Raw genomic sequence first — 10,304 nt, forward strand, 5'->3', positions numbered from 1 at the left:
AATTTCATTACCAAACAATGTATATGCAACGTGATACCTAAAGACTAAGTTAGTTGATTTTATTTACAAGCATTAATCACGTAGGAATTACATTGAAAAAGTCGTTATTCTTTGTTGAATCAATATTCGTGAAAAAGAACAAAATAAACAACATTCGCCTTGTCTTAAGTGATAAAACAACAATTAATTATCAAATTCTATTCTTGATTAACAGAAGAATACTATGTGAATTAATTAATTAAAAGTTTGTTTAAAGTGATCAAACAACACTATTTATTCAATTAAAGTTATTCAAACAATAAAGGAAAAGTGATTTATCTAAGTGCTCAGGTAACTAACCGTTCTTCTTTTGTGTTAAATCTCCGTTTAATGTATTTATAAACTTTTTTTCTTCTTTGTACCTTCAAGAGTTTCAATGGATGGATTAGGGTTGAAGAGTAGTTGGGAAGAAAGAGGGAAAAAGTAGTATGATTGTTAGAGATGTAGAGAGATTAGGGTTTTGAGAATAATAGGGTTTTAATTCTCATTTTTCTGGTCCTCGTAATGCTGAACAAAGACCCCTATTTATAGGTGTAGGGATCTAGGTTTAAGGTTTTATAACCGCGCCGTCAGGTGGCGCGCGCAACTCTTTGAGTCGCGCTGGGTGCCGCGCGCATCTCAAGGAGTCGTGCGCGCTAGGCGCGCGCAACTGATTGAGCTGCGCTGGTTTGCGGTTTACCTTATACGAAAGCGCGTTTTTAAAACTTCCATAACTTTTAATTGCGGAGTTGGATTAAGGTGTGTGAGATATTATTGGAAATCGCAAAATTTCTACTTTCCAATGCCGTTGGAATTAGGTTAAAATATGTTATGGATCAAAAGTTATTGCCGCTGGAGTGCAAGGGTGTCGGTTTTAGGGCCCGGTTTAGTGTTTTGATCATAATTTTTTCGTTTTCTTGGAATTGGGCTTATAATATACCGTTGGAAAGCTCTTTGAAAGGGATATCCATCTGTATAGGCCTTGCATGGGAATTTGATAGTTGTTTCATCTGTTTGGCTCGGTTTTTCAACATTGTAGGTTCCATTGGTTCCAATCATTGCATTTGACGCATTTGGGTCCGTTATTAATCAAGTTTAAACATGTATGAACATGTTTTAGGCCTAATTATTAATCGGACAAGGATCTAAGATAAATTGGTCTCGGATATGGGTTTTAACTTACTTCATAATTCTTTTCATAGTCCATAAACATTTCAACTTTGATCTAACATGAAGAACTGATTTTTGTAACATCATCGCACTTCCTTTCGGGACAAGAGGCCAAACTTAGGTGTCTATAGTTAGCCCCCACTTTGATCAAGTCTAGAATAGACAATGATTAAAGTAGTCAAGGAAATAAATATGAGAATCATTCTTCGAAGTTCTCAAAGAATAGAGAATCTTTCAGAAATGATAAGGATGTCGAAATGATCCTTGATTCTCTAAGTGTTTGAAACAAGTAGCTTTTAGGCTAGGAAAAGTTTTTTCCTAGTCTTAACACGCTAAAGAATTTAGATTGATCCTTTGAAATTATAGAATGCTTTTACTAGTAAAGGTGTTCTGGGTGATGTCAAGTCATGAGAAGAGATCGGTTTTAAAAAAGAATAAAAGGGGATGATTTCCTCTAAAGCGTGTAATTGTTTGTCTAAAGTTCCTCGATATGTCATTGAAACTTTAGCCTGACTTTAACAAAGTAAAAAGATGAAAAAAGGTGTTTTCGGTATTCGAGCCAAAATGGTATGGTATTTGAGCCGGATGTCCACAAGATATAAATACATGTCTGAGGACTGGAGGCACATATCCATATCCAGCGAGAGGGAAGAAAGTCAACAACTCTCTCAGCAGTTTTTTCCACAAGATGAGTACACGTGTCTCAGTACTAGGGGCACGTGACTACTATACATAGGCGCGACATCATCTCGTCGCTTCTTTATACAGGGGGTGGACAGACACCCTAACTTTCCGGTAAGCTAGTAAGCTCACTAAATACCGTATTTACTTCCGATCAAGAAGTGTCTGTTCCCGATGGTTCGGCGCGCCTATCGACTCGTGAGCTAACGCCTAAAGTAATCCTCTACCTTTAGTTCCGAGAGGTAGATCTCGCAAAGCTTGGGCTGAAGTGAAATTTTACACAACACCTACGCCATACAATTTTGCGCCGTACGATACGCCTTTTGAATTTTTACGCTGCATGACAAAGCCTTCCTTTTTGCTTTGGACGTGAAAAAAGAAGAAAAGCCGGACATTTATAACGTCAGTACAGTAAAATGATAAACCTATCTATGGGTGCTTTTACGTAAAGCACCTCTACAGAACGTCTTAAGACACTCTTACGAAAAACGTTCAAAACGTATGCTTAGGGAAGGCACAAAGCACGGTGTGCATGCAAAATGAGTACTAGTCTTTTAAGTGACCAGTTTCCGCACGCAACTCAGTAGGTTCGCGCTGGCCAAGCGCGCGCAAGAAACTGGGTTGAGATGGGATGCCACGCGCAACTTAATGAGTTGCGCGCAACATTTGAATTAGTAAAAGATTTGGAGAAGCGCGATCTACAACTCACTTTCTTCTTCTCCTCTTTCTCCAATTTTGATCTTTTCGATTTTTGGTTGCGTTTGAAGCTAAGGAAAGTAAATATTTCTCTTTTTATTCGACCAGATTTTGATCTTGGTCAATAAAATGAAGAAATCGAATGAAGAATCCTAACAAAAGTTGGGGTTTTGATTTAATTTGTTGTCATGAATTTGTTTGTTTGTTGTTATGACATGTTTAAGCAATATATTGCAACAAATTTCATGTGAAGTGATAAAGTATTGATCCTGTTTGAGCATGTCAAGCATATATGTATTTTTTTGTTCATTCTAACTTTGACTTTGTGCTTGATCTTTATTTCTCTCTTTTTTTGCTCACATAGACTATACTTGTTAATTTTAATGTAAATTGAAGCGTTTAGAACAACAATTATCCATTAAAACTATAAATGAAAATTTGAATTTTTATAATAACATGAATTTGTTCTTGCGACTCAAATTTTTTTCATGCATAAGTTGCAAAATTCGCTTTACCAATGATAAAAATAACCGATGGTTATTTATTATTCACTTATAAATCCGTGATTTCAAGATTTGCACAAAACTAGTTAGTTTAGGAATATCTTGAAGAGATCATCGAACTGGTGTAGCTTGGTTATATTTCGGGTTCGTAAGCCCCCATTTTATTACGAATGTTGTAGCCCCCAGTGTTGGGTGACTTCGATGATTTGCTTGTTCTCAATAATTAGACCCTTTCATGCTGCTTAAAATGGGTCTATAAATCCCGTGTTTTGTCTTATTATGATAACAACTAGGATCTTGGAAACGATTAAACTAGTGTGTTTAAATCGTTTTTTGACCATTCATAGTTTTAACAAAGAAATTTGCTAAGTCTAGTAATATTGGTCATTCATTAGAACAAGTAAGGGGAAAAATGAAATGTTGTTCAAATTTTTCGTCTATTCTTGCTACATTTGAATTCTTTCTTTTTAGTTCAAATTTTGTCACTGTTTTGAAGCTAGAGAAAATAGATGTTATCCTCCTTGCAAAATTCCAATGTGCATAATGGAGAATAATTTAGAATAAAGACTCCTTAATTTCCAATTTCGGAGTCTTTTGTTTATATTCTAACTCATGAAATTATTTGTCTTATGTTAATAATGTGTCTTGATACAATTTTCATGATGAATGATTGAGTACACAACTTTCATATGAACAAGTATCATGATTTTGTTGCTCTATACTAGTCATGATCTTTAATCTCTAGAGTAAATTGAAACAACAATTATGCACTAAGATTAGTTCTTGTAGTTGAACTTGAAAATGGCTCGAATATGTAACTTGTTTCATGGCCAAGTTCAATTGCAAACTTAGTTTTCGAAGGAACAAAATGATTATTAGATCATTGTGATGCATTTGAAAATTATAAGGCTTGAGATCTACAACTATTTAGGCGATTCTCGAAAGTAGCTCAATTGGCATGAATATCTCATTTTGTTTCTTTGTTGATATTGGATCCCCCATGTGTCGGGTTATGTGCATTCTTGCTATTTCTCAAGTCTTGGAGCCCCCAATTTGGGGTAGTTCTAATGACTTGCTATTATTTAGGCCATTCATGTAATCATGATATTGAGATGGAATTATGTATATGTCTTATTTTTGTTTTGAGATATTTAGGACAATGACATGGCTTTCACATTTTAGTTAAAGTCCTGTTCGAGAAAGCAAGTTGGTTCTTGTTTATAAACCAAAAACAATTGTGTTTAAGATTCAGTAATCTTACATAATGTCTAAACGTTTGTAAATATTATTGCGATGATTTTATTCTCAAAGTTGATTTAGAACATCAAATATTTTCTTTGTTCTTATCAATCTTTGATTTTGGTCTTGTAGGTGGTTCGTTTACCATCCCTTAGCCAATATTCGCAGGAGAACTAAGCGAGAACAAGTTCGAGTCAAGAAGAAGTCTAATCTTGATTCATTCCTTTTGGAAATATTTATGTATATATATGTATTATCCAAACGGTTATTGAGAATCTGAAAATACATTTATTTGAGAAAACAAAAATTCAGAAAGGAAATTTTGAATATACTATTCTTATTAGAAACATGTTGTTTCGAACTAGAATTCAAAATTTGAAAAGGGTCTTTTTCTAGTAGACAAAATAATAATCATATTATTTTCAAAACTGGACCCAAAATGGAAAGAAAAGTCTAGCTCATAATTGAGTGTGACTTTATTGTCCAAGATTGATGAAGGTAAGTTGTAATTTGCAACTTATTTCAACAAAGATATGAAAATGTGAGAAAACTTTTGTATATCTAATTTTGTCATCTCTCCCTTTTTAGTGTTTATCATCATTGTCATACTTTGATAATTGAAAGTGAAGTTCTTCCAATTAAAAAGCGCTGTAGTTTGAAAATGAATATTTACCAAACTTAGGTTTGATGGAGTGTTAGAAAAATTTATAAAATCATTCGAATCACTTTTCAAAATATGGTCTCATTTCAAAATGAAAGTTGAGGTGAGACCTATAATTTTGTAGCTCCCAAGTGTAACTTTAGGTGGCTTTTGCAATTCACGTATACACATGCAAGGGGATATTTCTTATGTTTATTTGAAGCCCCAAGGTTTGTATTTTTAATTTGTAGAATATTGAATATGTTTATCATGAATTGTTTGATCAAGTAACATAATTAATTATCTTGGTCAAATAATAGGAAGTGGTATTCTTCCTTTTGTCATTTAAAGTTATTAAGATAGTTCGTGATAAGCTTTGCATAACTTGATTTCGCAGCATAAATGGCGTGTTCAAATCTGTAAATAGAGAGAAGTGGGGATGTCCTGGCATTTTTGCCCCCAGTTTGATGCAAAGAGCGAAAAAATTATACTGTTTTTCAAGTATTTTAGTTGCCAAATGGGAGGGATCATCCCGACTTACCCCCTAAAAAAAGAAATGAACAAAAAAGACGGATTTGTATAAAAAGGAAGGGGAATCCAACTTTCCCATATAAGAATAAAGAAAGAAAATTAGACATGTTTTCGAATAGCAAGGATTATTGACTTAATATTTGAATCATCGTGATGACTCGGATGTGAGGTATACGTGTGATAGCGATAACGATCATTTTTTTCATGAAGCGATCATGTTCAATCAATATTCCTCGCTTAGAGAAGATGGAGATATCCCACGTAGGCGGACATTTTTAGTTGCTCATGACAAGTGAAAAGACCAATTCTCAAGAGTTGTAAAAGACATCTAAAGTTGACGTTGAGGCTGCCGATATATCAAATCAATTTATTGTATTAACTCTTTTTCTTTCTAGGCTATGTATATAGAACCTGAATTACCTTCGTAATAAATAGCCTTATTATTAAAAGAAAATAAAATGATTGTGTTTTTTTTTTTAAAGTGATAGTCATCTCATTTTTCTTTGACAAAGGATATGGAAAACATCGAATTTAGTTTGATTTGATTGCTTTACTAACATGATGTAATTAAGCCAATGGCTATCAAATCATCCAAATCATTTGATTTTTTTTTATATGATCTTGTAATCATAACTCAACACTTCATGCATTTTATATATGGGCATGACTACTCAATAGTAGGTCCATATGTGAAAAGGGCTAAGATTGGCCATATTTTCATGGAATGATGATTTTGGTATATGGTTATGGTCTACCTCAAGGAGGGCCTTTCCAAGGTTGTAACGTTGCTAGGATTGGGGTTATGAAGAATGGATAGGCTCAAGTATACTCCTAAAATCCTTTACTTTTGGGGCTTCTTAAATTTAAACCATTCTGCTTTGTGTGGCAACTTCCTATATTAGGTGCATTTTCCTTGCCATCTCTTTTTTTTCTCTCTCTCTTTTTTTTAACAAGTTTTGTTTTGGGTTTAGAACGATTATTTTTTCTTTTGCATTTGATCTTTCCTTTGGGTTTAGACTAACTTTGTGTCCCCCTCTTATGTTTCGTTCCCCAAATTTCCTATTTGTATCTTTGCACCATTCCCATCCCAAGGTATGGAATAATGTAGGTGGAATAACTAAAGTTCAATTAACGAGGCTCAAAAGGGCTGCCAAAAAGATGGATTTTCTCTAAGGTTAAGAGCATGGGATTATATTTGTGGAGTTTCAAGTTTCCTTCTGTGTTGGTGAAATCATCATATCCTTTCTTTGTGGGCCTAAGATGGGCCTCTTTTCATTCAATACATCTTGTAAGACAAAGCTCATTAAGATTCTTAAAGTGTTGAGTATGTATGTCTTTTGATATTGCCTATTTGTATTTATACGGTTTATTTAATTCAAGTCAATAATAATAAAGAGATTGAAAAGAGAACAAATTAGACATACTTGAAAATATATTTTTAACTCATTAATTAATGAGAGTACAAAATAAGTTGATTTGACAGCATGAATCTCTTAGTCTATCATTAAAAAAAAACAAAGGAAAGAAACAAAACAAGACCTAGGATGCTACATCTTGAATTGTTGATAACTTCTTGAGATTGCGTGTTCGAGCTTTGTCCGTTTCCGACGTAGGTGAAATCCACTCTAAAAAATCAAGTCCATCTATATGATTCATGGTTTCATTTATCAAGTCCATTTCAATTAATCTTCCCACATTATAGACTTATTGAAATGTGTCTAAACCAAGGTATTGTAAATGACACTTGGAGACATATTGTCTATGAACTTTGGGACAAGTTCATGATCCGGAGGTCTTTGTGGAATAAGAGCAACCTTTGGTCGCCACCTGGAAAAGAAGTCAATGAAGATTTCTTCTTCCCCTTGCTTAAGCAATTCGAGATCGCGAAAGGTCATTGTGAGCTCGATGTTATCTCCACATTGGGTTAAAAACGCTTTTATAACGTAACTCCAAGTGGAAGTTTGTTTTGCATTGAGGTTATAAAACCATGATCTAGCAGTTGGGTCCAATGAAAGAGGAAAAGTACATGCATATAAGCTTGGCTCAACCCCTTTTAATGCCATAATTTCAATAAAGCTCATTAAGTGAGTCCTAGGATTGTATGTAACCTTAAAGGTTGGCAAATTCGTAGTCAAGAACTTTTTCTGGGAGAGTCTTGCCACTAGGTTGTGGTGCAAGCTCGTAATTGAAGTACTTATTCCCTGAGTTAGCTCGAAGGACAAGTTTATCCAAGGCCTCTACTCTTTCGGCTCTTTCTTTTTCTTGCAGAATGTTTTCTTTTTCTTCTTTTATTTTAGCTTTTTCTGCTTTTTTGTGAGCCTTCATTTGGGCTTCTTCTTCTTGTAGGGCCCTTAGGTTTTGGAGTTCCTCTCTAAGTTTCTCCAATGCTGCTTTGTCACCCATGATTGGAATAGTATGCAAATGTGGAAGATGATTTAGTAATGTGTATCACGAGAAATTGAGCGCGTTCACTTAAACCTTTTCTGCCAAGCATTCAAACAATAAACCAAAGTCAAAATGATTGTTTTATTTCTTTTTTTTAATCCTTGTAATACGAATTCACTTTAAGTAAGTTTGTTGATGAAGAATGTCAAAAAATTCACGAACAATCATTAATGGAATGTCATGATTTGTGTTGACTTCAACAAGGTAATCATCTAGGGATTTTACTTTAAATGAATTGTTTTCGAAAAAGGTAGAAGAGAAAGACAAGAAAGTTGGATTGAAAATGCTCATCAAATTTTAGGAATATTAATCAACCCGAACATACTCCTTAAAATGACCAAATATACTATGGTATTTGTTGATCACTTAGATTGCAATAGAGATCTATATTTTTTTTTTCAATTATGATTCTCATATTGCTCACCTTTAAAGGATAATATTTTACTATTTGTTAAAAAAAAATGATGGCCTCCGAATGTAAAATCCAAGAAATAATTAAATCATTTTCTCGGTTTTATCATTCATTATCTTCACTCTTTTTATTTGAGAATTATTATCATTATTTTTTTTAAAGAACAATTTTTTTTGGTTTTATTTATCTTTTTTTTTGTGTGAGGCAAACATTCCAAGAAAGGTTCTCAGGATTTTCTTTTTAAGCCATAGAAGATGTAAATAAATTATACTTTTCAATCCAGGTTGATCTATTACAACTAAAACATGATGAACACGAAATAGACACATTTAAGAATAAACATATTGATGACGTCCTATTAAGGAATGTGAACTTCTAATGACGAACCTCAGATGAAGTAATGTCATTAGTTCGATTATAAGGTACGTAAACGAATCATTATAATAAAAAATAGTATCACGCGCAATTTTCTGTCTTGCGCTAAGGTGGAAAGTGCATCATCAATAGTAGCATCTACCACATGCGTTTTTTTCATTATCTTTTTCTTTTTTTTTTTGCGAAAACGCAAAAAGAACGATAAAAAATCATTTTTTTTGAATTTTTTTTTTAATTTTTTTTATTTTTTTTTTGTGAAAACGCAAAAAGAACGATAAAATATTTTTTTTTGTGAAAATGCAAAAAGAACGATTAAAAAAACATGTTTTTGGATTTTTCGAAAAAAATGAAAAAGACGATCATAGTAAAAGTTAGACAACATTGTTAGCCAAAGAGATATTTTTGGCACCTACTTAACGATTAACCTTGAAGCGGTAGTGTAGAAACCCAAATGTGTCTCCCCAAAACCAAACCCAGTGATGAATACTTTTCATGTCATTTGATTATCGAACAAAGCGAAAGTGTGAAAAGTCTAGTGATGAGGATGTTTTTATTAAAATATCTTCTCTTTCTGTTTTTGAAAACATTTCTTTTCTTACCTTATTTATGAAAAATGTGCATTCCAGTTTAGTTTGGTCCATAATAAGGGTCCAATAATGGTGTAGTTGGATGGGGCTTGAAAAGACCTTTCCAACGATATATTATAAGCCCAATTCCGATGAATAAGTTATGGCCAAAATACTAAACTGGGCCCAAACCGGTTTTTACCTACGACTCAATGATCATGTGGAGGATCCAAAGATCTAATCCTATTCCTAAAGTAATTATGATTAATTAGAAACTTCTATAAGTTTCTAAAATATCTTAATTATCCTTTTTGAAAAATAAAAACTTTCCTTTTTTTAATCCTTATTCTATTCGAATTTAAAGTTGTCAAAGACCGTCAGATATAATTTTTGTGCCTTATAATCTTTATCCAAATTTTATATGGTTGGATAGATATTGAAATTATCTTTCCAAAGATATATTATAATATTAATTCCGAGCTATAAAAAAAGATATGAATGAGATACAAAACTCTATACAAAATTGATACCATCCCACTATTTCGGCCATATCTTTTTATCTACAAAAGACTTTAATCTGATTCTAATTGGGTTGGAAAGCAGACATCAAGATCTTTCCAACGACATATTATATGCCTTATTTTGACTTTTGGATCAAAAGATATGATAAAAACAAAATCCGCAAAAATGGTTGTCCATCGAGTTTTATTTCGATTTGTATTCAGATTCTTTTCTTATTCTTCGGCCCTCTTTTTTCTCTATAAATAGAGGTCATATCTCCCCTTTTTCAATCATCAAATCTCATCAAGAATTTCTTAATTCTCTCCTTCTTTCTAAAATAGCTTTTTACAAACAAAATTCCTTATACATTAGCACTAGAAACACCTAGCATTGTTCGAAGTTGCCTTCGCCCTAGACGTGAATGGTTTTAATTTCTGAGTGTTTGGTCCCAAATCTCTCTTTAAATTTTTTAATTTAATTTTTTGTTTATTAATTTCCTTGAAGTTACTAACGTGTGTATTTTGTTA

This window comes from Chenopodium album, chromosome 2, assembly GCF_948465745.1.
Source record: "Chenopodium album chromosome 2, dcCheAlbu1.1, whole genome shotgun sequence".
In the NCBI taxonomy this organism is placed as follows: domain Eukaryota; kingdom Viridiplantae; phylum Streptophyta; class Magnoliopsida; order Caryophyllales; family Amaranthaceae; genus Chenopodium; species Chenopodium album.